We start from the raw sequence: 26,266 nt of genomic DNA, 5'->3' as shown, positions 1-26,266 counted from the left end.
TATATTAGTATTATATTTATATTATATAATATTAATATTTATATAAAGTTTAAGAGCAAAAATATATGATTTTATATCTACTAGGGGTATAATAGGTATTTTACACAATGGATGCTCAACTGAACATAAGCTACTCTGTAATAAGTCACTTTCTCATAGTCAACCAAACATATCAATATCCTATTCTCAGAAAGTAACTTCTCTGAAAGTAACTTCCTGGGAAGTTACTTTTTGAGAAGAAAAATTCTTTCCGTGAACTAAATGAGCCGTAGAGTTGGCTGATCATGTTCAAGATATACTTTTATGATAGTAATATCCATGTTTGATAATGATGGCTCTATTTTGAGTTTGTCTTGTTCCAGCAAAAAGTTACTGAAACCACCACCATGGTGGTAGCCCGGTTGGAACAGGCCTTGGCATCCGTTCCTCGCATCTTAGGTTTGAGACCGTGTGCAGTCGATTAAATGATGGGGATTTATCCCCCGAGGCTTGGGCGGATGTGCTCGGATACGGTATCTGGTCCTTCGTGTGTCGAGGTGGGGCTGGGGGTAACATACTCACCCGACTGGGGTCTCCCCTCGGGCGTGGTGGGGAGGAGATTGCGCTTATTGCTCCCTGAATTGAACATTCACTCAGCAAGGGTGGGGGCTCTCATGGTCACGCCCAGAGGGAGTTGCTACGCCGGTCGTCCCTCATCCCATTTTTTGTACCAAAAAAAAAAAGTTATTGAAACCAACTTGAGTTATCCATGCCTTGCTATCCAACTTGCTTGAATCACCTGGTGCAGCATGAAGTGCCCATTTTTTTACCTGGCCTTGTGGAACCTAGAGTAGAGGAAGGAAAAAAATCCCATCTCCATTTAGACCAATTCATACTAGTTGATTGTGGGTCAAGCATGCTGAACAAAAGTCCTATCGCAATTTTGTGAATGAGAACACATATAAACAAACAATCATGATAGTGGATATGAGGGCGTCTTCTGGTTAACTTGGTAAAGTCACTAGGTGTTGGATACCAGTGTCCTTGGTTCACTCCTTCCCTCACTCCCAACTCTCGGAAGGCTTCCTTCCGACCTAGTTCTCAAAGAGGAAAAAAAGGTTGTGAAAGTGGATATGCAAAGAAATCATGATGAAGTTTAATATTGATGATAAATCATACCACTGGACTAGTCGAGCCTGTCATTTTTAATTATTACATTGGATAGGTCAGAATGATAAAACAATAAACACACTAGAAATTGACTTGAACTAAAATAAACTCAAACAAACATAAATCATTTGTATTTTGATATATGGAATCTTTGTTTTTGCTGGGGTATCTGATTGATTTTAGTTCTTTTGTCCGATTCATTCTCTTCTTAAGAGTTCAGAAATGGTCCAAGAAAATCTATTTTTAAGTAAAGCAGGAGATAGTTAAGATTTGCTCATTAAAGCAGGAGTTAGTATCCACTTACTCTAAGCTCCTTCTCATTAAAAACATTAAAAGCATAATTAGACATATAGATATCAAAGGTCTTATGACTCATCAACTTCATTTGCTACCAATCTATTATGAAAAGTAAAATAACAAATTAAATACATGATTTTTTTAAGAATATAAATAGTGAATTAGTAAGAAATGTTGAGGAAATGTGAGACCACAAACTAATTGCCTTCAGATTGAAACAACCAAGCTCAAGTAAATATCTTCAGTTTCACTTTTTATGGGAGCTAGAAAATTGGTCTTCTGCCCATGCTGAAGGAATCTTGTAAAGCAACTATTGATACAGGGATGACTGAGACATCATGAACCACTTTTGAAATCTCAGAATATCTACGATTGTAAAATATCAAATGTCTAGTTTATATGGGCCTGTTTATTCAATCTGTTTTTGATTTGTTCTCAGTTCTCTTGAAGAATAGAACTCAAATTAAAAAAAATGTCTTAGTGCCCAGTTGAAAGTATTGTGATGAATTCATGTTTCTTTTTCATAGATTAACTATCAATTGCTTATTGACATGATATGTTACACAACATCAGTAGCATCAGTAGTGGTTATTTCAGCTGTAGAAGAATGACTCCTCCTGTTAAAAGGAACATACATTTTTTTGTTTTACAATATTGATATACTCTATAACTTTAACACCATAAATTTTTAAACAACATGCTCCATCAGTATTAGCATTTATCTAGGATCATGAATCATGAAATGAAAAATATGACATTTGATTCCTACTACTCTTTTCAAATTTGTATATTCTCTATGTTATTTTCTTCCTGAAACTGACTTTTGTATCCATTTCTTTCATTACATGCACATAAACTTCATATACCCCCATAAGTTTCAAATAGGACACAAGGCTTTTAAATAAGTACTTGTGGCATCATAATGGACCTTCACGGATCTATGCATTTTCATGTATTATTAGTCCATTCATCATTAGAACGACAATCAAGTGTCACATGTCCCTCAACAAGAAACGATGGAAAATATGATGATAAATAGCTACATCCTCACCATATGGAAACTTAGGTTCTATGTTTCGATGTTGTTGGAATACTCTGAAGATACAATATGTAAACTTTCTTAATTGCTCTTGTGAACCATTAATTTTTCTGAAGCTATATCTAATTATTTAGATGCTAGACTGAACCTCTTTTTTTAAGCCATCTTGCACGAGAAGGTTTAGAATAAATGCAGCACATTGCGTGTAAAAATATTGCCATGACCATAACCATCTAGCTTTTTGTCAACTATGTATTTTGGGTCGTCTTGATGGATCCCCATTCGTTATGTATTCCTATTTAGGGTCATTTTTGATTGTCACGCCCCAAATCCGAGATCGTGAGTCTAGGGTCATGGCAACCACCGCATAATTTATAAAGAATTCTCTCTATAAGCATACAAGGCATTTCAAATAGATATCAAAATAATATAGTGATATTTATTAAAATACTAAAATAAAAGACTTAAATTTATTAACCAAGCCAACGATGTCCAAATTCAAATGTCTTATATCAAATAAAGTTTCACTAAAAATAATAAATAATTATATCTAAGTTCAATGAAGTTGATAGTGCCAATTTTGCCTCTATAGCTCTCTTCTCCTAAAAGTAATGCCCACATTCGAAAAACTAATTATCTGAATCGGAAAAAAAAAATAAGGGAGGTGATGAGCTTGATATTCCAGTAAGTAATAAATATCTCAACTAGATATTTCAGATATTACTATAAGATATAATGTTCCAAAACAATACCATTAATAAGCATAAGAACATACTTCATGTTTACTTAAATAACTCAATATTTTCAATATTTATATGCATACATAGCTATAAATCCAATTTGAGTCAAAAACACATAACTCAATAGTCTAAACTATGACCACACTTATCCCGATGGCAGGTTTCAGAACAGAAATAGTGAGCTCAGTCAGAGTACCAATACACAATCTCCATTGGTAGGGTCCAGAATCTAATGCATAATCTCCATTGGCAGGATTCAAAGTACCAATGCATAACCTCCATTAGTAGGATATAGAGTCTAATGCACAATCGGCAGGGTCCAGAACATAATTAGACTGAGAGTATAAAATCCGATCTATATCAAAGTACTTTTGTAACATAACATATATGTTATAATTTCATATATATTCTATAATAAATCCATAAATCATAGTATTTCAAAAATCTCAGAATTTCAAATCATACATAATTCAAAACTAACTATTTGCTTTCAAAATAAATTATAAAAATATCTCGAGAAGATAGTTCTTTACTTATCTTTCGTAGAATACTAAACGAACATATCGATTAATCTTGAGAGTGATTCTTCAGAATTTATTATTAAAAATTATATTTTTATATTAATTCTAATTCATAACTAAATCAAAATAAAATTTTAAATCAAAATTCTCCATCAGAATCAACTCAGACTAAAGGAAATGAATCGGGTTCATAAATCATATAGAGAGAGAATATTAGAGAAGAAAAATCGACAAGATAGAACAGGACTAATTAGACGACACTGTTCGATAATTTGATTGGTCGAATCAAGATGATTTAATCAAATTATGGTCGAATTAGTGTATAGATGGTTCAACAAAAATCATGGGTGATCAAGTCTAATGATATCCATTTCTGGTCAAGGGGGTGCCGGCACACTATCTAGCAACTGTAGATCAGGATCCTCTTTATTAAAGTCAGATCAATCATCATTAAAAGGAAGTCCTTCATAGGACTAATTTTAGAGAGAGAAATCCACCAAAAGAGAAAAATCAAGGTCCGCTGTACCAGTATTGGAGCTCGTATCAGCATCCGACTGGTACGATATAGTATCGATATCGTATCGTATCGACACATGATACGCTCCGGCATATCGGTTCGGTATCAGTACAATTTTTTTTTCTTTTTTTATGGATCTTCAAGTTATTAATTCATAAATACAGTCCTAAAATTATATTATATTGCATATTATTGACATATACCGTATCGTACCGACACACGGTACGCTCCGGCATATCGGTTCGATATCAGTATAATTTTTTTTTCTTTTTTTTTGGATCTTCAAGTTATTAATTCATAAATACAATCCTAAAATTACATTATATTGCATATTATTGACATATTTGGGTTTATTTTTTGAGTTCGATAGCGGTACAGGGACTCTTGATCCAAAATTTTAAATATATATTTATTTATATTATATTACAACTATATCATCCTAAAATTAAAAAAAAAATATAAATATGTATTAAAATGTATCTAAACTTTTAAAGTACAAAGCACAAAAAATGATATATTAACCTCAAGATCGGCTCTGCATTTAATATCTCATCGAGTGTCTGTTACGCTCGTAGATATCTGGATCATTGGTATAATCTGGAAGAACATCAGTCCAACCTTCTAACCAAGATGCACTATACTCCTGAATATTCATCCCATAAGGCATCCTTTCTGGATTGTAAGACATCTGAGATCTCTCACTCAAACTCTGGCTCTGAGAAGTATCCTCGAGATGATGGTATGGCTGTGGAGGAGTTCATCCAAATATGTTAGTAGCAAAATCTGATCCGTAAGATGCTTCAGGCTGCATAGGATAGTAACCACTAGGAGATGATGCTTCGGATGCACCATATCCATATAGATCATAAGGTGGCTGTTGATGATAGGATCCATAATACGAGGATGATCCAGATATATCCATAGATCCTACTCCACGTGCAAGATCGTCTGCAACTGCATTGTGTGCTGGACGACCTCTAGGAGTCCATCTATATGAAATTGGCTCCCCACGGTTTCTACCGACTTGTCCATCATGGTCCCTATCTTGTGTGGCATGTGTAAACTAGGACTCATCGGTGAATCGAATATCACCCTGCGGCTGTCTCATAAGCAGTGATCTCCTGTCCTCCAGTTTCTTTCTGATCATTAGATCTATGACTACTACTACTAGTATCATCATCATTCTCTTTGATCTCCGAATCTGAATCAGATAGCTCCTGTACTCTCGAGAGTGGTGCACGTGCAACTGTCTTTTCTTTTCCTCCTCTTGTGCCCCTCTGTGACTGAGTTTCCTATGATTTAGAGGATGGATGTCTTCTTGCTGACTGCCGACCTCGTCTAAACATCTGTCGCTCAAACCTTTGCGAGGATGTATCGGACATCGAGTCATGTGATGAATGAGTTCTTTGTGTCCCCTCAGTCTGTGGCTGATCAGCTGGAACCTTATGTGAAATATTTCTTTCTGTGCATTGTCCTGGATCCACCCTGATCTCCCTAGCTACCATACTGGCTGGTCGTGGAGGAGATCCCGGCTCATCAAGCTCTGGCCCCTGCTGCTGACCTGCAAGCTATCCGATGATCGGATCGTCATCCTCATCAGCATAATCATGTAGTGTCGGATTAGTGTATTTCAGTTGTACTTCCTTCTAAATACATTTTAGCCTTAACCTCAGATTATAGTGAACATATATAAGATCATTGAGACGCTTTTGTACAGACAATTTCTCTGTTTGCTATGGATAAGGGCGAAAGTCGATCAATTACGCTCACAGCCACTAGCAGAGACCATCTAAAAAAGAATGCGGATAGCCACACCTCTCAAATATTCTGCGGATATTTCAAAATGAATCCACCATTCAGCTACAAAAACAAAATTACATTCAAATTTTATGATATTATTAAGCATTTGATGTCAATTTATGCTGCTCATTATTGATATCTAATTTACCTGGATTTTTCTGCTTTTTGTTTACGACAGTTGATGAGACTCTAAAGTTGTCTGATCTCTCTCTAAACTGTTTTGTCTGTAAAAAATATATTTATTAAATTTATAAATATATCATTGAGTACAGATTGAATTCAGTTGAATAATCATATTTCTTTTAAACTAGCACATCTCTTACAGACACAATGATGCGATTTTTGGATCGGACATCATTTTATATATCACATTATGACATCATTTTATATATCACATTATGAAGAGCAGCAAGAAGCTCGTTATCCATATCTATTCCAGAAGTGGTATACTAGAATCTCGGATTCAAATAATAAGCTGCAAATAAATTCCATAATTGATCAAGTACACTTTTACAAATATAAGAAAAAATATTTTAAAATATTATTGAATCCATGCTTACGGCTAGATTCAAATCTCTATCCATCTGATAGTTCCAACGGCGCTCAACGATGTTAATGAATTCTTGAGCATGCTTCGGATCATTCTCACTGATCTATTTCTTTATCTTCTCCATCATGTAATATTAGAAGCCCATCTAGGGGTATTTTTCACTATCCATGGCGCGAAGCACCTCATATAATGGCTTAATAGCCTTCATTACTTTCTCAATCTGTTGTCAGAATGACTGACTCGTCATCAAGTTCTCCATATGACTTCCATCAGTGCCGATCCTCGAATATCTGCTTTCATGCCACTCGGCACTGACAAATATCTGATGTAAGACTGCTTTTTTCTGAAGAAGACTATCAAGTGCTATGTAGTTGGTAGCAAATCGTGTGATACCCGATCTTAAGATCTCCTCTTCAGTATACATCCGCATCAATGAAAAAATCCATGTGTGATTGTAGATGAATCTAGTAATAGTCTGGACAATCTCCACTACCTGCTGCACCTTATGAATCTTCTCAATATCTATCAATATAAGATCAATGCAATATGCAGCACATGGGGTCCAGTATATCTGCAGTCCCTGCTCTATCAGCAACTCTCCGGCAGCCTTATGTTATGGTCCATTATCTGTGATGACCTGCACGACATATTGTTCACCCACTGAATCAATCACCTCCTCTATTAGACCAAGGATATATGTGGCATCGTGCATCTTATCTGAAGCATCAATTAATTTGTGAAAAAATATCTTTCCATCACAGCATGTCAAAAAATTAATGATGCTCCGTCTAGTACGACTGGTCCAACCATCACACATCACTGTTAGTTCATATGTAAGCCATTTATTCTTGTAAGAAGCAATCTATCTTTACAAATCCTCCTTGTTACTGTCAAGAAGCTGACCATAGATGTCCTTAGGTCCTGGCGAAGTACACCCTGGCTGATAGCCTCTATGGCTGAAATGGCAGATCGATAGTAAGGATTGCTTGCTGCATTTGTTGGAATATGGCTGAAATGAAATCATGATCCAATAACTTGCCACATATCTTTCTTTTTATCCTATTTCACCATAATGTCAATCCTCTGTTACTTTAAATCCTTGCTGGGAAAAGCATGTGGATCCAAATCATGGATGGTGGCTCCTGTTAGAATATCTCTAGACGACCTGCTCCTACTGCCAAAACCTCCCAGCAAAGATGACATACTATGTCTGCTCCCTCTACCATCGGGCTCTCTGACTGAGATAGTCCTCCTGAACTCGAATTCTCTCCCACTGGTCGCTGATCTAGATCCCAATTCGTAGCATGATGGTTCAAATCGCTCTTTATACTTGGCCATCTTCTCCTGTCGGTACTGAAGAGCCAAGCTCGTCTGAATGACAGCCTCAATCTATGCCTCATCATCTGGAGCAGAAGCCTCCTTTGACTCTCTAGAGTGATAAGAAGGTGGCTCTGCAGCTCGACGGTCCACTTCCGTCTTCTTCTGCTTTGTCCTTTTTTTCGCTGCTTTTGAACTAGCGAAGTGCTTCTTCATCAACTGTCGGACCTCCTGTGGGCATTTTCGACACATGGACACATCAGGATAACTACCAATTAGATGCTGTTTCAACCTAGTCATCTCTCCTCTTTTGAACTCTGTGTTGCATCATTTGCATCTCCAATGATGCTGAGCTGAGAGCATCTCAACCAATATCACGTTCTGAATCTTCTTCTTACTCATTTCTGTAAGTATAACAAAATACGACAGTTTAATAATTATTAAAAAATATTATATATAAATTAAAAAAATTTAATAATAATTTTAAAACTTATAAATTCAAAAAATATATTATATGCTTTAAATAATATTTTTGAATTAACTAAAATGTAATACTATTTTTATATATTTTTTATTTGATAATATTTTTTTATTATTTAAATAATTATAAAAATATTTTTTAATTTCAAAAATTTCAAAAAAAATTCGAGGTTAGATCTGAAATTCTGATTTTTTATTTTTTTGAATTTATTTTTTAATAAATTATTTATGAATAAATATATATAAATAGTTAAAAATATATAATTAATGAAAATTAACGATTTTAGTGTTATCATGTAGATCTTTCAAAGATCTATCGCATATGATCAAATCATACTAAAATCATAAAATTTTGGCATGATTTTCTCTTATTTTCATATTTCTTCGTTCTTATGCTTTTTTTAACAATAAAAATATAAAAAATAAAATATTTATTAAAAGAATAATACATTATCTTATTTTCTGTCAAAAATCAGTCTCCTCGAACCAGTGCTGCAATTTGACGGAATTTTTTTCTTTTTTTCTAATTTTTTCGATGTCTCGTGAGTCTCAAGCGAGCTCAAGAGTTCTTTTCGGACTCTCGGGTCTTTCAAACAACCCACCTGGGCTGTCACTAAAAGACAGCCTAGACCCCCCCCACTCCCCCCACATGAAGAATGTCGGTACAATTCGGTTCAACGTCGAACCGAACTGTATCGAGCCATATCGCCCGATTTTGGGCGGTATGGCGTCGAATCATATCAAACTGCTCGGTTCGATGTGGTTTGGAGCTATTTTCTGAGAAAAATGGCCAAACTGGATCGGCTGGCCGCTGGTCTGGTTCGATATGCTCCGTACCGGACAGTTCGGCCCGATACGACATTCTTTGAGAGAAATGGTCTAGAGAGAATTTTAGAGAGAGAAAGTTCGACATTCCAGAGAAAGCAGGGGTTCAGACCGAAGGAAGAGAGAGAAGAGAGAAAAACTCTCTCTTTTCTTTTTTGCTTTCTCCTTTTTTTTTTTCCTTTTTTTGTGTTTCCATGCTTTAAAACTCATGCTTGGGCCTAACTAGAAAATGGGATATTACATTCTTTCCCTCTAAAAAAAATTTTATCCTCAAAAGTTTTCTTACTTATATTTCAGAAGATAGGGATTCACAATTCTAATCTCATCCTCAATCTTTTGTTAGTCTTAATCATCAATGCAAATTCATCATTAAATTATTTTATAAAAGAAAGATCAATATCTCAAAAATAGATCTGAATCAGAGCCATTCATTTCTTATAATCAAAATCAATATCTTAATGGATTTTTTACATGTATACCCTTTCAAAAATTCAAATTTGCATAAATATCTTTTCAAAATTAATATCTGTATGTATACCCTTATAAAATATCTTTTTTTGCATATGTATTCATATCATCTAACACCGTTAAAAATTAATAATTTAAAATTAAAATGACTAAAATATCTTTATGGATAGATGTGCAAAAAGTAAAATTTTTAAGGATATATATATAAATAGTAATTTTATGAGGATATTCATGCATTTTTAAATATTTGGAAGGATATACATGCAAAAAATTCTTAATATAAATACATCTCTCTTGGTTTGTTAATTTTTCTTATTCTAATAGAGAAAAATTAACATATACAACAAAAATAATAAATTTATTTAATTTATTAATTTATATAAATAAAATAATTTTTTTATCAAACAATAGATCAAAATTATTTTATATAAAAAATAAATAAATCGTAACCATCCATGTTTTCTCTAATGTATAATAATATTTTTTTAAGAAAAGTATCTAAATTTGATATTAGATGAATAGCTTGTACATTTGCATAGAATAGACAGTTGTGGATTTAGACATTATGTAACAATAAGAATTTATAATCTTATTATATTTTATTTTAAAAAATTTTATCGAAAATATCTTTATGAAGTGTATAAAGTATATCATGTTGTTATAAGATGGACATAATCATTCCATCTTACATAAAAATAAAATATAATATAGTATTCTAATATATAAAATATTATATAATATTATCATCGTGTTATTATATTATGTAATATATTACTACATTATAGAGTAAGAGGGTCTGAATCTATCTAGATAAAATAGATAAAAATTAAATTAGAATTTTTTGCATATATATCCTTCTAAACATTCAAATTTGCATGAATATCCTCATAACATTGCTATTTGTATGTATATTCTTATAATTTTCTTTTTGCACATCTATCCATAAGGATATTTTAGTCATTTAAATTTTAAATCATTAATTTTTCAACGGTGTTAAATGATATGGGCTGATATGGGCACATATGTAAAAAAAAAAAAAAAAAAAAGGACATACATACAAATTAAGTATTTTATGAAGGTATATATACAAATATCAATTTGGAAAGAATATTCACGCAAATTTGAATGTTTAGGAGGGTATACACGCAAAAAATCCTATCTTAATTTTAGATAAGAGCATCAAGTTTCTCATTAAAATATCAACTACTCTTGGTTTAATCGATCTATCATAAAATTATGAACAAACTTTACTATTCTCTCAATAGATGCACATTTGAGCCTAATTTTTAAGATCAATAAACAATCTCAATTTTCATCTAGTAGATAAAGAAGCATAAGCTTCAAATATTCCAAATCCAAAATCAAAAGTCAACCATCCACTCATTCAAGACTTAAGGTGCTAAAAATTTTCATAGAATGATAGATAGGAGACTTATCAATCAAATCACACAGCAACATCCAACATAATCCAAAATATTGTTCTTTCCAATATCAATGAATTTTCTCTATAACAAATATCAAATTTCATCATCTATCATTAACTCAAAGAATTAATATTATTGACTAGCTTAAAGTAATCTAGATAATCCAGATCATCATGCTTTCGCTGTGTGCTCTGATTCAAATCTATCAATATACTTGTGTTAAATCTAAGTTTCTAGATTATGTCATAATCAATATAAGTTATCGTCCCAATATCCCTAGTATTTATCTACCTACACTCATCCTATGTCTGATTTATATGTCATAATTTATCCATTTATGCTTTGATACCATATTAATTGTTACGCCTCAGATCCAAGATCATGAATCTAGAGTCATGGCAACCACCGTATATTTATAAAAAACTCTCTCTATAAGCATGCAAGGCATTTCAAACATATATCAAAACAATATAGTGGTATTTATTAAAATACTAAAATCAAAGATTTAAATTTATTAATCAAGCCAAACGATGTCCAAATTCAAATGTCTTACATCAAATAAAATTTTACTAAAAATAATAAAAAATTATATCTAAGTTCAATGAAGTTGATAGTGCCAATCTCATCTTTATAGCTCTCTCTCAAAAGTAATACTCACGTTCAAAAAATTAATCATCTGAATTTGAAAAAAATAAGAGATAGGTGATGAGCTTGATGGTTCAGTAAGTAATAAATATCTCAATTAGATATTTTAGATATTATTATAAGATATAATGTTCAAAAACAATATCATGAATAAGCATAGAACATAATTTATATTTACTTAAATAACTCAAATATTTTCAATATTTATATGCATGCATCATCATAAATCCGATTCAAATCAAAAATATATATAACTCAACAGCCTAAACTATAACTACACTTATCTCGATAGTAGGGCTCAGAACAGAAATAGTAAGCTCAATCAGAGTCCCAATGCACAATCCCCATTGGCAAGGTCTAGAATTCAATGCACAACCCCATTGGCAGGTCCAGAGTACCATACATAATCTCCATTGGTAGGGTCCAGAGTCCAATGCACAATCCTCATTGGCAGGATCCAGAACATAATTAGGTTGAGAGTATAAAATCCGATCCATATCAAATCACTTTTGTAACAGAATATATATGTCATAATTTCATATATATATTCCATAATAAATCCATAAATCATAGTGTTGGAAATTTCACACGGATTGATGATATAAAAAGGCCCAAGGTCCAAAATGTCCTAGCTTGGTAAGCCTATCTACTAGGCCACCACCGATCTAGCATCGGTCGTGACCTTTGTTGCTCCATCACCGACTAGTCCTCGACTTCTGCCCGATCGGTGCTCTGCAGCCTGAGCAGAGGAAGACCCACCGACCGACGCTCGATAACCCTCACTTGAGTCTACTGATGTTTCCTCGATAGCAAATTCCTCCAGATTAGGCTGAAGAGTCATCGACACGCTTGAATGATAAGCTCAGTCTGCCTAGGTCGTTGTCTTCAACTGATCACATCTGGTCGATTGGCTTTTCACTGTCGAACGGACCTCCAGCTTTTGACTGTTAGAAAATCGGGTAGGATGCATGCATAGATTTCAAAATTTTTTTGAATAGCAGCGGAAAGGAACTAGATTAAATCCTTTAATCTCACATGATTTAGATTATATCTAATCCTATCCGAGCTCAGGAATAAAGACATACATATAATTTAAAAATAAAATAAAGGATGAGATCGAATCTTTATACTTTTGTGCGGGTTGAAATTCACCGCTATCGATGATCTGAGATCTGAAGGTTCTTGAGCCGCACATGTGTGCGGCCTCTACAGGTATCCAGCAGGATCAGTCTTGAATCTTTCTTCTTATGATAGATCCTTCTTCTTTAAGTAAGATCTTGGCCTCTTTGAACTTTGATCAACTATTGATCTTGACTGCAACTTCAACCCTTGAACTGCAGCTTTTTTCTCTTTGTTCCTTGCTGTAGAAGAAAATCTTTTCAACTCAAGCATATGGAAGATGGACGCCCAACCCTTGGCGTGGGAAAGAGAAGAGGGAGAGAGGGTGAGGCATGGAGATGTGGGAGGAAGAGTTTAGAATTCTCAAAATTTAATCTCTTGGAATCCTAGGAGATCATCTCTTTAAATAGGCTTTTTTTGATTCCAAATCGTTAACCAATCAGGCTAAAAATGTTAGATCTTATTTTATAAGTTCTCTTACTTTTTAATCTGATTTTTTTTTCAAAAAAATCAGACCTAATTGGAAAGGCCATCTTCTCTTTTGGCAAGCAGATGGGGCGTCCCAGTCAGATAAGGCAGACTGAGTGGGCATCCCTTATAAAAGAGGGTAGGTAGTTGGTTGGCGCCCCCTTAGGGTTTTCATGCAAGAGGGAAGGGGTGTGGCCCCTCTTTCTTTCTTCTTCCACGCTAATGCAAGAGAGGCTTGTTGGTGCCCCCTTAGGGTTTTCATGCAAGAGGGAAGGGGCGTGGCCCCTCTTTCTTTCTTCTTCCACGCCAATGCAACCCTCTCTCTTCCTAACGCCAACCTTGCCCCCTCTCTCTTCCTAACGCCAATCCAAGGTTGGTGCCCCCTGGACTTTTCAAAAGAGAGGTATAGCGCCATCTCTTCTTTCCTATAATTCCACACGCAATATTAAAAAATAAATGAGATAATAAGGAGATAATTTAGCCAACTCATTGATTTAATCCAATCCTCTTGGGCTCATAATTAGGCGTCCAGCTAAATCCAAATGGATTTAGGTTAGGTTCAAGGCTATGGACTTGATCCAATCGAAACTTAGAGAAGAAATAGGTTTAACTATGTGCTAGCATGGTTCTCTTAAATCCAATAGGATTTCAATAAATTCTAATCCAATTAAAACTTCATCAGTCTAATTGGTAAATTCAAGATTAAATCCCTTAACGTGTGACCCCATAAATTCTATTCTATTTGGTAGTGAGATATATTGTGATCTCCATCACAATATCATCGAAACTTTTTTCGATAGTTTGGAACAATTCCAACTCTACCCTTCGAGGGTCATCGATCATCAAGACGACGTCCGATGAGTCCCATAATCCATCGGTGACACCTAGCAGTATGTAGTGGCAACTCAGTAGAATGAAAATGTGAACTCGTAGGTGCAGTTATCGTATGATTCAGTGCTTCTATCATGAGTCTCGACTTGATGGAGGTCATGGAGAACTCGTTAGATCCATCGTTAGTCATATGCAAGATTGGCTCGACTCAAGTTCATTTGTGAATTTCGTGGAAACTCTTTTCAATATTCACACTTGCTTTGGCCAAAAACTTTCTGAACTCCGTTTCGCAAATCGCATAGGACTTTTCCTTTTCTATCAAGATCGATAGATTCCATCTAAGTGCATCCTACTTCAAACAGCGAACCTGAACCTACTGTAGCCAACATACACAGCAAGGACCTGAATGGTTAGAGACTAAGGGAACGTGCAATCAAATCCAGTAGCCTCGCTGCGAATAGCCGATGACATCTTAGGTCAAAGGACCACTCACACACTGCAGCATCGAGATAACCACTGACGAGTGAGTAGACATCCAAGTGATTTCTCGTATTGGTCATGCTAAGTGCAAGTTATTCTCTAACAACCACCTGCATTCTCACCTCAGTGTCCCTACATCATAGATCCGAGACTTATCTGTCCGAAAAGGAGGTGATTCGTGCATCGATCTTAAATGGATTGATCACTGTCCTCATGACGATCCTTCGATCGGGAGCATTTAGAAACTAACCACTAATTAATGCATGTCTCAAATTTTTAACACTTTAAGAATATATAAAAATTATCTTTATTAATTTTTAGGACAAATCATGGACACATAAATATGATTGGAATAAAAATTATTCTTTATCAATAATAAAAGATTTACAAGTACAAAGTTTTGCCTTGAAATTACAAAATATATCAGCCAATAATTGGCTTCTAGGGTACATATCTAACAGACTCTCACTTGATCTAAAGCCAATTGGCCATATATCTAAGACCCATCTTTTTAAGGTGAGCTTCGATCTTCTACTAGCTGAGAGGCTTGGTCAGCGGGTCTGCCACGTTCTGCATAGAGTCAACTCTCTGCACCTCGACGAACTTTTTCTCGAGGTATTCGCGTATGATATGGAATCGTCACTCATATGCTTGGACTTCTGATGAGACCTGAGCTCCTTAGCAAGGGCTATGGTGTCATTATCGCAGTACAGTGCAATGGCATCCGATGGTATCACATCCAGTTCTGCAACGAACTTCTTGAACCAGAATGCTTCTTTAGTAGCTTTAGAGGTGGTGATGTACTTGGCTTCCATGATCGAATCTGCAATGATCGATTATTTGAAACTCTTATTTGAAACTCTTCCAGCTAATCGATCATCTATTGCACAGAAAAATACACCCTGATGTAGATTTTCTATCATCGACATCAGACATGAAGTCCGAATTGGTGTATCCTTCCATTTCAGCTCCGATGCTCCGCCAAAAACCAAGAATAAATCTTTAGTCCTTCTCAAGTACTTAAGGATGTTCTTCACAGCAATCCAGTGTTCTTCATCTGGATTCGCTTGATATCTGCTCATGACACTCACAGCAAGGGCTATATCAGGTCGTGAACACATGGCATACATGAGGCTCCTTATTGTCGAAACATAAGAGATCTTGCTCGTGCGCTGGATCTTCTCAGATGTATCAGGACACATCTTTTTGGAGAGATGAATACCATGCCTAAGAGATAAGAGACCTCTCTTGGAGTTTTTCATGCTGAACCTCTTCAGCACCTCCTCAATGTACATACCTTGTGAGAGTCCTATCATTCTCTTAGATCTATCCCTATAGATCTTTATATCAAGAATGTAGGAAGCTTCTTTTAGATCTTTTATGGTGAACTCTTTTGACAACTATATTTTGGCCGATGTGAGCATGAAAATATTATTTTCAATCAGGACAATGTCATCTATGTACGATACGAGGAATGTGACAGCACTTCCACTGACCTTTTTGTACACACGGCTCTTCATTTTTGATGAAATCAAACATTTTGATCACATCGTTAAAGCGAGTATTCCAACTTCGAGATGTTTGTTTGAGTCCATATATGGATTTTTACAGCTTGCAGACTTTGTGATCACTATCACTGGACGTGAAATCCATAGGCTGCTTCATATAGATATCTTCCTCAAGATATCTATTCAGAAAAGCAGTTTTTACATCCATCCATCAGATTTCATAATTATAAAAAGCTGCAACCGCAAGCAGAGTCTGGATAGATTTCAGTATGGCCACAGGTGAAAAAGTTTCTTGATAGTCAATGCTTTCGCGTTGACTATAACCTTTCGCTACCAACCATGCCTTATAGGTCTCTACTTAACTATCCGACCCAATTTTTCTCTTATAGATCCATTTACACCCAATAGGTACAATACCTTCAGGTGGATCTACTAAGATCCAAACCTGGTTGGAATGCATGAAGTCAATTTCTGACTTCATCGCTTCATCCATTTCTCGAAATCTACATCTGACATCACCTCATCATAGGTCTTGGGATCATTCTTAATGTCCCTATCTCTTACAAGGAACGCTTCTTCTAAATTCTCTATAAGAATATCTAAGTATCTTTCAGGAGGATGGGAGATCCTACTTGATCTACGGGATGGAGGTGGTACTACATCTACTGGCTCATTACTGGGTTCAGGTTCTTGGACTTGATGCTCTTCAGAGACGTCCTCGAGCTCAATTTTCCTCCTACAGCCTTCATCCTGGATAAACTTCTTTTCCAAGAAAATGACATGACGGTTCACAATCACATTGTGATCCTTAGGAAGATAGAAGTAGTATCCCATGGATTTTTTAGGATATCCTATAAAATGAGCCCTAAAAGATCTAGCCTCTAACTTATCTACCTGCTGTCGTTTGATATAGGCCGGACATCTTCAAATCTTGAGATAACCAAGAGTTGGCCTCTTACCATGCCATAATTCATATGGTATGGTAGGAACAGATTTAGAGAAAATCTTATTCAATAGATGAATTGTTGAAAGTAAAGCATGTCCCCATAGAAAGTCAGAAAGATCTGTGAAGCTCATCATGGACCGAACCATATCTAATAGGATCCGATTCCTCCTTTCGGATATCTCGTTGAGCTGAGACGTCCTGGAGATGTCCACTGTGAGACTATATCGTTATCCTTGAGATAGGTCCGAAATTCTCCATTAAGGTTTCTCTCCTTGATTTGATCGAAGAATCTTTATGGATTTTTCGATCTGTTTTTCTACTTCATGTCTGAACTCTTTAAACTTTTCAAAGATTTCAGATTTACGATGCATCAAATACACAAACCCATTCCGTGTGACATCATCGGTAAAGGTTATGAAGTAGATATAGCCACCTCTGGTCTGTACATCGATTGGACTGCACACATCAATGTGCACCAGGGCTAATATCTCAGTGACCCTTTCTCCTTATCCTATGAAGGACAGCTTAATCATTTTTCTTTGAAGACATGACTCACAAACCGGATAAAATTCAGAAGTCAATGGTTCAAGAAGATCATTTTTCTTCAGTTTGTTGAGTCTGTCCTCTCTGATGACCTAGCATAAGGTGCCACAGATACTTTTGACTAATCTTATCTCTGTCTCTTAGACCCTGCGGTATTCACTATTTGTTCGTTAACATTAACACTTGCATCCACATGTAAATGATAAAGACCGTCTATCAATAGACACGTGCAACACATTTATTTTCCAAATGAATTGTACACAAGTCTTTATTAAAATAAAAATTATGATTATCCTGTGCCAGTATAGAGACAGAAATCAAATTTCTACTGGCTACAGGAATATAATAACAATCTTTTAAAATTAAACTAAATCCTGATGGTAATCGCAAAGAGTAGGTCCCGACGACTATGATAGCAACTCTTGCCCCATTGCCGACTCGAAGAGTAATGTCACATTCTCTCAGCCCTCTAACTTCTTTTAGACCCTGCATAGAAGTGCACAAGTGTGCACTCGAATCAGAATCTAGAATTTAATTGAAAGAAGAGGAAACTGTTAGATTAGTTTCAATAACGAGCAAATCAGATGTGCCTTCAGAAGGTTCATCTAGGATAAGGACAAGAGTCAATTTTTCAGAACTGAAATCTAATCTCAAGTTCTGGAGCCAGTCATTGTGATTGGACTCGATCAACCTATCGGTGTCAAGAATTTGGGCTAGCGGGTTAGAACTCAACATGACTATCTGCAGAAAGAACGATTTCTAGTTAGATGTTTGTACTTGATAGATGTTTGTTCTAGGGACTTTAAAAATAAACAAGGCTCCCACTATTTCTTCGAATCTCCCACACTTGGAGAAACAAAAACCTATCGTGATCAGTTTTTAGTGGGTACTGCACTCTCACTGATCCGTATGCACCTCACCTAACAGTTATTGGTGACACATGAATCAATGAGTGGACAATACCTTGTCTGTTGCTTCACCAAGTAAGATGTAGTGGATTTGGTCTCTAAGTCCGGTGGCCTCACCTAATAGTTATTGGTATATTTCTTAGTTAAGTCAAACCAACCATTCACCAGCAGGCGCAGAGCCATCATTGGGTCCCTTACCTAATAGTTCCCTTACCTAATAGTTATTAGGCCCAACCCCATCTCCACCTCGAGGCATCAGATGCCAATATAGTGGTTGTGCCTCTCTGATGCAACCGAACCACTAGCCAGCCGAGAACGATCAACGCTAGGAAAGGCACGCGCATCTCTACAATGGTGGAATACTGCTAGACTTAATATTCAATTGAGAAAATTTAATTTAGATCTCATCTACTTAATCACATACATTAAATGTAATGACTAAACTGGTTTAGGTCAGTCCATCTTGTGTCTGATCCACCTAGCTGGCATGGGTGAACACAAATCACTAATCAACCAGACTCAATCCATAATCTACCCAATGGTCAGATAAGTGAGATCGGTGGGAGGGATATGCCATTAACTCGTCATAGATGTCATCTATACGAGTAGTTTCCAATTAAAAATCACCGGTCAAGAATGTCAAACTTATCTTAGACACCAAATGGTCTATTAGAATTGAATCCGTTGACTTAGTTATTTAAGCTCGAATCAAAAAGCCAAATTCAATCTTGGGATAATCAATTCACATCAAGTATGAATCGATTGGCCAACTACAACTAATCTCAATTTTGAGCCTCTATTGACCCAAATCATCAATATCTGATTGGGTTCGATCAACTACTCAAAATTGGAAAAAGGGTTCTAACCTACTCTAATCATGGATCTTATTGTAGTTTAATCTCTAGACCTAATTGGTTCAACCCATACCCAAGCACATGTTTTATGCAATTGAACTTTAGATCTTAAATTCACAATTTTTAGATCTTTTAATTTCAAATCTTAATTCTTAATTAAGTGTATTATGGACATGGATTCAGTTTAGATGTCAAAACAATTTTTAATCTAAACCAATTAATATTGTATCAAATACAATTTCATATTTTGTTATTCTTTTTGCATCATTTAAAGTTTTAATTTAGATGAAAAATAAATTTCAAATCTAAACAACTTTACCATGCAACAAAATAAAAGATCCTATGATTTTTAGATCTAGGGTTTGACTGAAAAGTAAGTTTAGACCATGGATGTACAAACCATGTATCATATACATCATTTTTAGATCTAAAACTAATCAGAAATACATATCAATATATGCATAAACATCTAGATCTAAAAGAAATCAAAATACATATTTAACATATGTATTAAAGGATCTACATTTAAAACATATCTCACATGCATGCAGTTTTAGATCTAAACTACAACCATATATCACACATATATATTAAATTTCAGATCTAAAACTAATAAACGCATATCTCATATGTGTAAAATTAGATTTAAAATAATGATTAAAATACATTGAAAACACTTTTTCAAAAATGGTTTGCATTGGACTAGGATAATTTTTTCAATATAGGGGGTAAAACTTATATCAAGATAATCTTATATCAGTCTGATGCGAACTTTTAATTATTCTAATTTCAGATCTAACATGATTAAACACATCTGATTTTAGATTTAAAATATTGGTTTAAAAGTTTTGAAAACGATCTTTCAAAAATTATAAATCTTGTGTTAGGACAATCTTTTCAATATAGGGGGTTAACCCTATATCAGGACAATCTTATATCAGCATCAGATCAATTTTAAACTACTCATATTTTTAGATCTAAATTAGATATCAGATTATACATGTCAAAAAAAACCTATGGCTCTGATACCACTGTTAGAAAATCGAGTAGGATACATGTATAGATTGCAAAAATCTTTTAAATAGCAGCGGAAAGGAACTGGATGAAACTCTCTAACCCTACATGCATTAGATCATATCTAATCCTATCCGAGTCTAGGAATAAAGACATACATATAATCTAAAAATAAAACAAAAGATGAGATCGAATCTCTATACCTATGTATGGGTTGAAATTCACCACTACCGATGATCTTAGATCCGAAGGTTCTTGAGTCGCACACGTGTCCGGTCTCTACAGGTATCCACCGGGATCAATCTTGAATCTTTCTTCTCGTGGTAGATCTTTCTTCTCCAAGTAAGATTTTGGCCTCTTTGAACTTTGATCAACTGTTGATCTTGACTGCAACTTCAACCCTTGAACTGCAGCCTGTTTCTTCTTGTTTCTTGCTGTAGAAGAAAGTCTTCTTAACTCAAGTGTGTGGGAGATGGATGCCCAACTCTTGGGCGTGGGAAAGAGAAGAGGAAGAGAGGGTGAGGCGTGGAGATGTGGAAGGAAGAGTTTAGAATTCTCAAAATTGAATCTCATGGAATCCTAGGAGACCATCTTCTTAAATAGGCCTTTCTTGATTCTAAATCATTATCCAATTAGACTAAAATGGTTAGATCTTATCTCATAAGTTCTCTTACCTTTTAATCTGATTCTTTTCTCAAAAAAATTAGACCTAATTGGAAAGGTCATCTCCTCTTTTAGCAAGTAGACTGAGTGGGCGCCCCTCATAAAAGAAGGCAAGCAGTTGGGGCGCCAAGTGGGTTTTCATGCAAGAGAGAAGGGGCGTGGTCCCTCTTTCTTTCTTCTTCTACGCTATTGCAAGAGAGGGGGTGGGCCCTTCTCTCTTCCACTCTCTCTTCCTCGTGCCAATCCAAGGTTGGCGCCCCTTGGACTTTCCAAAAGAGAGGTATGGCGCCATCTCTTCTTTCTTATAATTCCACACACAATATTAGAAAATAAATGAGATAATAAGGAGATAATTTAGCCAACTCATTGATTTAATCCAATCCTCTTGGGCTCATAATTAGGCGTCTAGCTAAATTCAAATGGATTTAGGTTAGGTTCAAGACTATGGACTTGATCCAATCGAAACCTAGAGAAGAAATAGGTTTAACTATGTGCTAGCATGGTTCTCTTAAATTCAATAAGATTTCAATAAATTCTAATCCAATTAAAACTTCATCAGTCCAATTGGTAAATTCAAGATTAAATTCCTTAATGTGTGACCTCATAAATTCTATTCTATTTGGTAGTGAGATATATTGTGATCATCACAATATCATCGAAATTTTTTTCGATGGCTTGGAATAATTCCAACTCTATCCTTCGAGGGTCATCGATCATCAAGACGATGTCTGATGAGTCCCACAATCCATCAGTGATATCTAGCAGTATGTAGTGGCAATCCAGTAGAATAAAAGTGTGAATCCCTAGATGCAGTTATCGTATAACTCAGTCCTTTTATCGTGAGTCCCGACTTGATGGAGATTATAGAGAATTCGTCAGATCTCATCGTCAGTCATATGCAAGATTGGTTGGATTCGAGTTCATTTGTGAATCCTGTGAAAATTTTTTTTCAGTATTCACACTTGCTTTAGCCAAAGACTTTCTGAACTTAGTTTCGTAAATCGCATAGGACTTCTCTTTTTCCATCAAGATCGATAGATTCCATCTAAGTGCATCTTACTCCAAACAACGAACCTGAACCTACTGTAGCCGACATACACAGTAAGGGTCCAAATGGCTAGAGATCAAGGGAACATGCAGTCAAACCCAGTAGCCTCGCTGCAAATGGCCGATAACACCGCAGGTCAAAGGACCACTTACACCACTGCAGCATCGAGATAACCACTGACAAGTGAGTAGACATCCAAGTGATTTCTCATGTTGGTCGCACTCAGTGCAAGTTTCCTAACAATCACCTGCACTCTCACCTCAGTGTCTCTATACCGCTGATCCGAGACTCATATGTCCGAAAAAGAGGTGATCCGTGCACTGCTCTCAAATGGATGGATCACTGTCTCCATGACGATATTTCAATCGGGAGCATTTAGAAACTAACCACTAATTAATGCATGTCTCAAATTCTCAACACTTTGAGAATATATAAAAATCATCTTTATTAATTTCTAGGATAAATCATGGATACATAAATATGATTGGAATAAAAATTATCTTTTATTAATAATAAAAAATTTATAAGTACAAAGTTTTATCCTAAAATTATAAAATATGTTAGCCAACAATTGGCTTCTAGGACACATCTAACATTGACTTCCCCATCCGAGGACGGCACAGAGTATTCGACTTCTAATCATGGCCAACCAGTCCTCGGCTCATTAATATTAGTTGGCATACCAATGCAAAATTCAATGTCTGCTGGGTGATAGTTGTCATAAAGTGGATAAGGCAACCACAACCCCCATATTTCGAGAGTCTCGAACGACAGTTCCGTCACTACGTGCAAATTACGCTTCGACTGGATGGGACTGCGCCAACCAACTTACTAACCAAAGTTTCCACCTCCATCTATAAAAGGAGGCCCAAAGAAGATCCTAAAAAAGATACGTCATTATTCTGCCTCTTATGCTCTATCTGTTGAGCAAAAGTTCTGACTTGAGCATCGGAGGGTCTCCATTGGAGCAACCTTCGATCAGAACTTTTTTGCAGGTCATACCCGCGGGAGATCTAATCTCGTCGTCCACTCTAGCATTCCGATGCTCTACAGAATCTTGCACCAACAGATTAGCATTATAGACGGAGGCCCAAAGGAGATCCTAAAAAAGATACGTCATTATTCTGCCTCTTATGATCTGTTAAGCAAAAGTTCTGACTTGAGCATCGGAAGGTCTCCATCGGAGCAACCTCCGGTCAGGACTTTTTTGTAGGTCATACCTTCGGGAGATCTAATCTCGCCGTCCACTCCAGTATTCCGAAGCTCTGCAGAATCTTGCACGAACAGATTAGCATTAGAGGAAGGACATCGCCATACGGAGGAGCACATATCGAGAGTAGCAAAATCATGCCACCTAAGAGAGCATCTCGCCATGCCAACACCATCGTCCCTCGATCGATGGAGAGCCAGGTAAGGCTGCAAATGGGTCGGATTGATCCGTGATCCGATCTGATTAAACTCGACCCGAACCCATTTAAAAGACCCATAAAGCTGGGTCAGGTTCAAAAATTGGACCCATTCCCTTTTGCGGATCTTGTCTGGATTTTCTGAATTTGAACCCGATCCGATCCGACCTGTAGAGACTTTTGTGTTAATTTGGATCTTAAGATACATGACTCGATCCGGACCCAAACATAGGATCCGAACCTAGTTAGAGTGACTCACCCAAATAGGGGTTTGAGCTTGAGCCAAAATTTTTCAAACCCTTCGGTCTTCCCTATCCGATTTTCAAACTAAATCTCCAAAATTAAAAGTTTTTCAAATCCTTCAGTTCTTTTATTCTGACTGTTGTAATATCTATAACAACCCAAGGAGGAAAGATTGGATGGATTCTTGGTAATTTAAATAAAGGGCATCTCGATTACTTCGTTTGGTTTCTTACTGGGCTCAGTTTTCTAAATCTTTTGGTTTATGTTTATTGTGCTATGAGGTATAAAAGCAAGAAGGCTTTTTGAATTTCAATTTGTTTTATTGATTTTGAAAAATTTCAGAGCATGCTCTAATGTGCACAGATGTTGTGTCATCCACAGTATATGCAATCTCATTTTTAATCATGTACAAGTATTCTTCTTGTATGATGTTTTAGATTAGGATAATTATATCACTATATAAAATTCATGTTTTTTTTTTACTTTTCTTCTTTTGTGTGGACTTCTGGAACTTGACTCTTCTCAAAAACCACTTGTTTTCCTCTGCTATCTAATACAATTAATTATTAAAAGTTACAGTTGGAGGATTAGAGGAAAAAAAGAAAAGATATCTTTCTTAGTTGTCATCCAGCAATAGTATTCATTGATGGTAGGTTTCAATTAAATTAAACCCATGATCCGATCCGAACCGGATCCGAATCGGACCTGCATTTCATAGATTGGGGTCGGGTTATATATGGACCTGATCTGATCCGAATGATCCAATGGGTCAATAAATTTGGTCATGGACCCGATCCGACTCAATCCGATTCGATTTTTTATCGGGATGGGTATGGGTCCAATATCAAGATCCGATCAAAAAATCGGATCGGATCGGGATCACTCAGGACTCAGTCCGACCTGACCTATTTGCAGGCCTAGAGCCAGGCTAACAATTAGGTGTAGCCGCTAGTAGCAAAAACTCCCTCGCCTCAGCCGGTGGTGGTGACGGCAAACCAGTTCAACCTGCTCTTTCAGCAGATCCAAAATCTGACGGCCGCTGTCTAGGCGATTCGGACTGCTCCTGTACCTCCACAGACGGCGCCGCAGCCTGATCAGGTCATTCTTGCACCTCTATCGGCGGCACCACCATCGAATTCGATCTTGCAGCCGCCACCATCGGAACAGCCATGGGCTCCTTCGCAAAGTCCAGAGAGAAGACAAATCCGCCAAAGCCATCCTAGAACTCCGGAATCAAGAAAGCGACGATCTTCGAGCCTCTGATCAGGCATGACTCAACTCCTGATCGGTGATCTCTCTAGCACTTCGAGGCCTGTACCGTTCGAAATGCTATACTCGAGCAACGGCTTCGGGAGATTGATCAGCGGATTGATGCTATCCACAATACTCCCTCGGTGCCATATGACTGGTTCAATAATGACCCGTCTTTTGATTCGAGAATTATATAGGAGTCACTTTCTCATCACTTCAAGGTTCCGCAATTGGAAAACTATGGTGGGACTGTCGATTCCATTGATCACCTTGAGAGCTTTAAGGCATGATGCTCCTCCATTGAGCCATCGATGCCATTCTTTGTCGAGCCTTCTCCTCTACTCTAAAGGAGGTGGCTCGACATTAGTATTCTAGTCTGAAGCCGGCCTCGATCCATTCTTTTGAGCAGCTGAGCCGATTCTTCATCGGTCATTTGGTTAGTAGTTGATGCCAATAGAAGCAGTTCGACTATCTTTATACCGTCAAGCAGAAGGAGGGCAAGTCGATCCGATCTTTTGTCAGCTACTTTAATGCGGCCACTCTGGAGGTTCGCGACCTAGATCAATCGGTCGCGATGTTCGTAATGATGAGCGGATTTTTGAACAATGACCTCAAGACGTCATTGGTGAAGACCTATCCTCGAGACTTCCCTGACATGCTAGTCCGGACAGAGACATACGCTCGCATGGAGGTCTTCGCTGAAGATGAAGCCGCCACTAGTTCCATCACGGGGGAAAGTAGAATAAGGAGCGTTCGCTGAGGCGGGAGGAGAGAATCCGACAATGCTCTAGGTCTCCATCTCAAAAATCAAGGACTGGGACCCTTCCTCAGAACCGCCAACCTAGGAGTCCATAGAGAAGGGATCGGCATAATTCACCATCGAGGAGGTATGATAATTACACCCTATTGAATGCGCCAAGAACTCAGGTGTTGATGGAGATCAGAAGGCAGCTCCTGAAGATGAGAAAGCTGCGAACACCTGCCACTCGGAGGAACCCCACTAAGTACTGCTTGTACCATCGAGATCATGGTCATGATGTGGAGTATATTCAACTCCAAGATGAGATCGAAGATTTCATTGGGTGCAGACATCTTGATCGGTTTATCCAATGAAGGAGGGAGCAGTGGGAAAATCGACGGAGATCTGCTCGGCCAGTAGAGCAACCACGATGGAGTAGTGGGAAGATCGACGAAGATCTCCTTGGCCAGTAG

At 36.7% G+C, this 26,266-nt stretch overlaps 1 protein-coding gene and 1 pseudogene across 3 annotated transcripts in view; one reads left to right on the top strand and one right to left on the bottom strand.

The window, feature by feature from the left end:
• Positions 1 to 26,266, top strand: part of LOC105035660 (uncharacterized protein At4g15970) — a 68,165-nt gene that overhangs the window by 27,676 nt on the left and 14,223 nt on the right. The gene's annotated exons all lie outside the window — the stretch shown is intronic.
• Positions 4,805 to 23,528, bottom strand: LOC140852527 (uncharacterized; annotated as a pseudogene).

Source organism: Elaeis guineensis, chromosome 11, assembly GCF_000442705.2.
Source record: "Elaeis guineensis isolate ETL-2024a chromosome 11, EG11, whole genome shotgun sequence".
Lineage (NCBI taxonomy): Eukaryota > Viridiplantae > Streptophyta > Magnoliopsida > Arecales > Arecaceae > Elaeis > Elaeis guineensis.
This window is presented reverse-complemented; position numbering and strand designations above follow the sequence as displayed.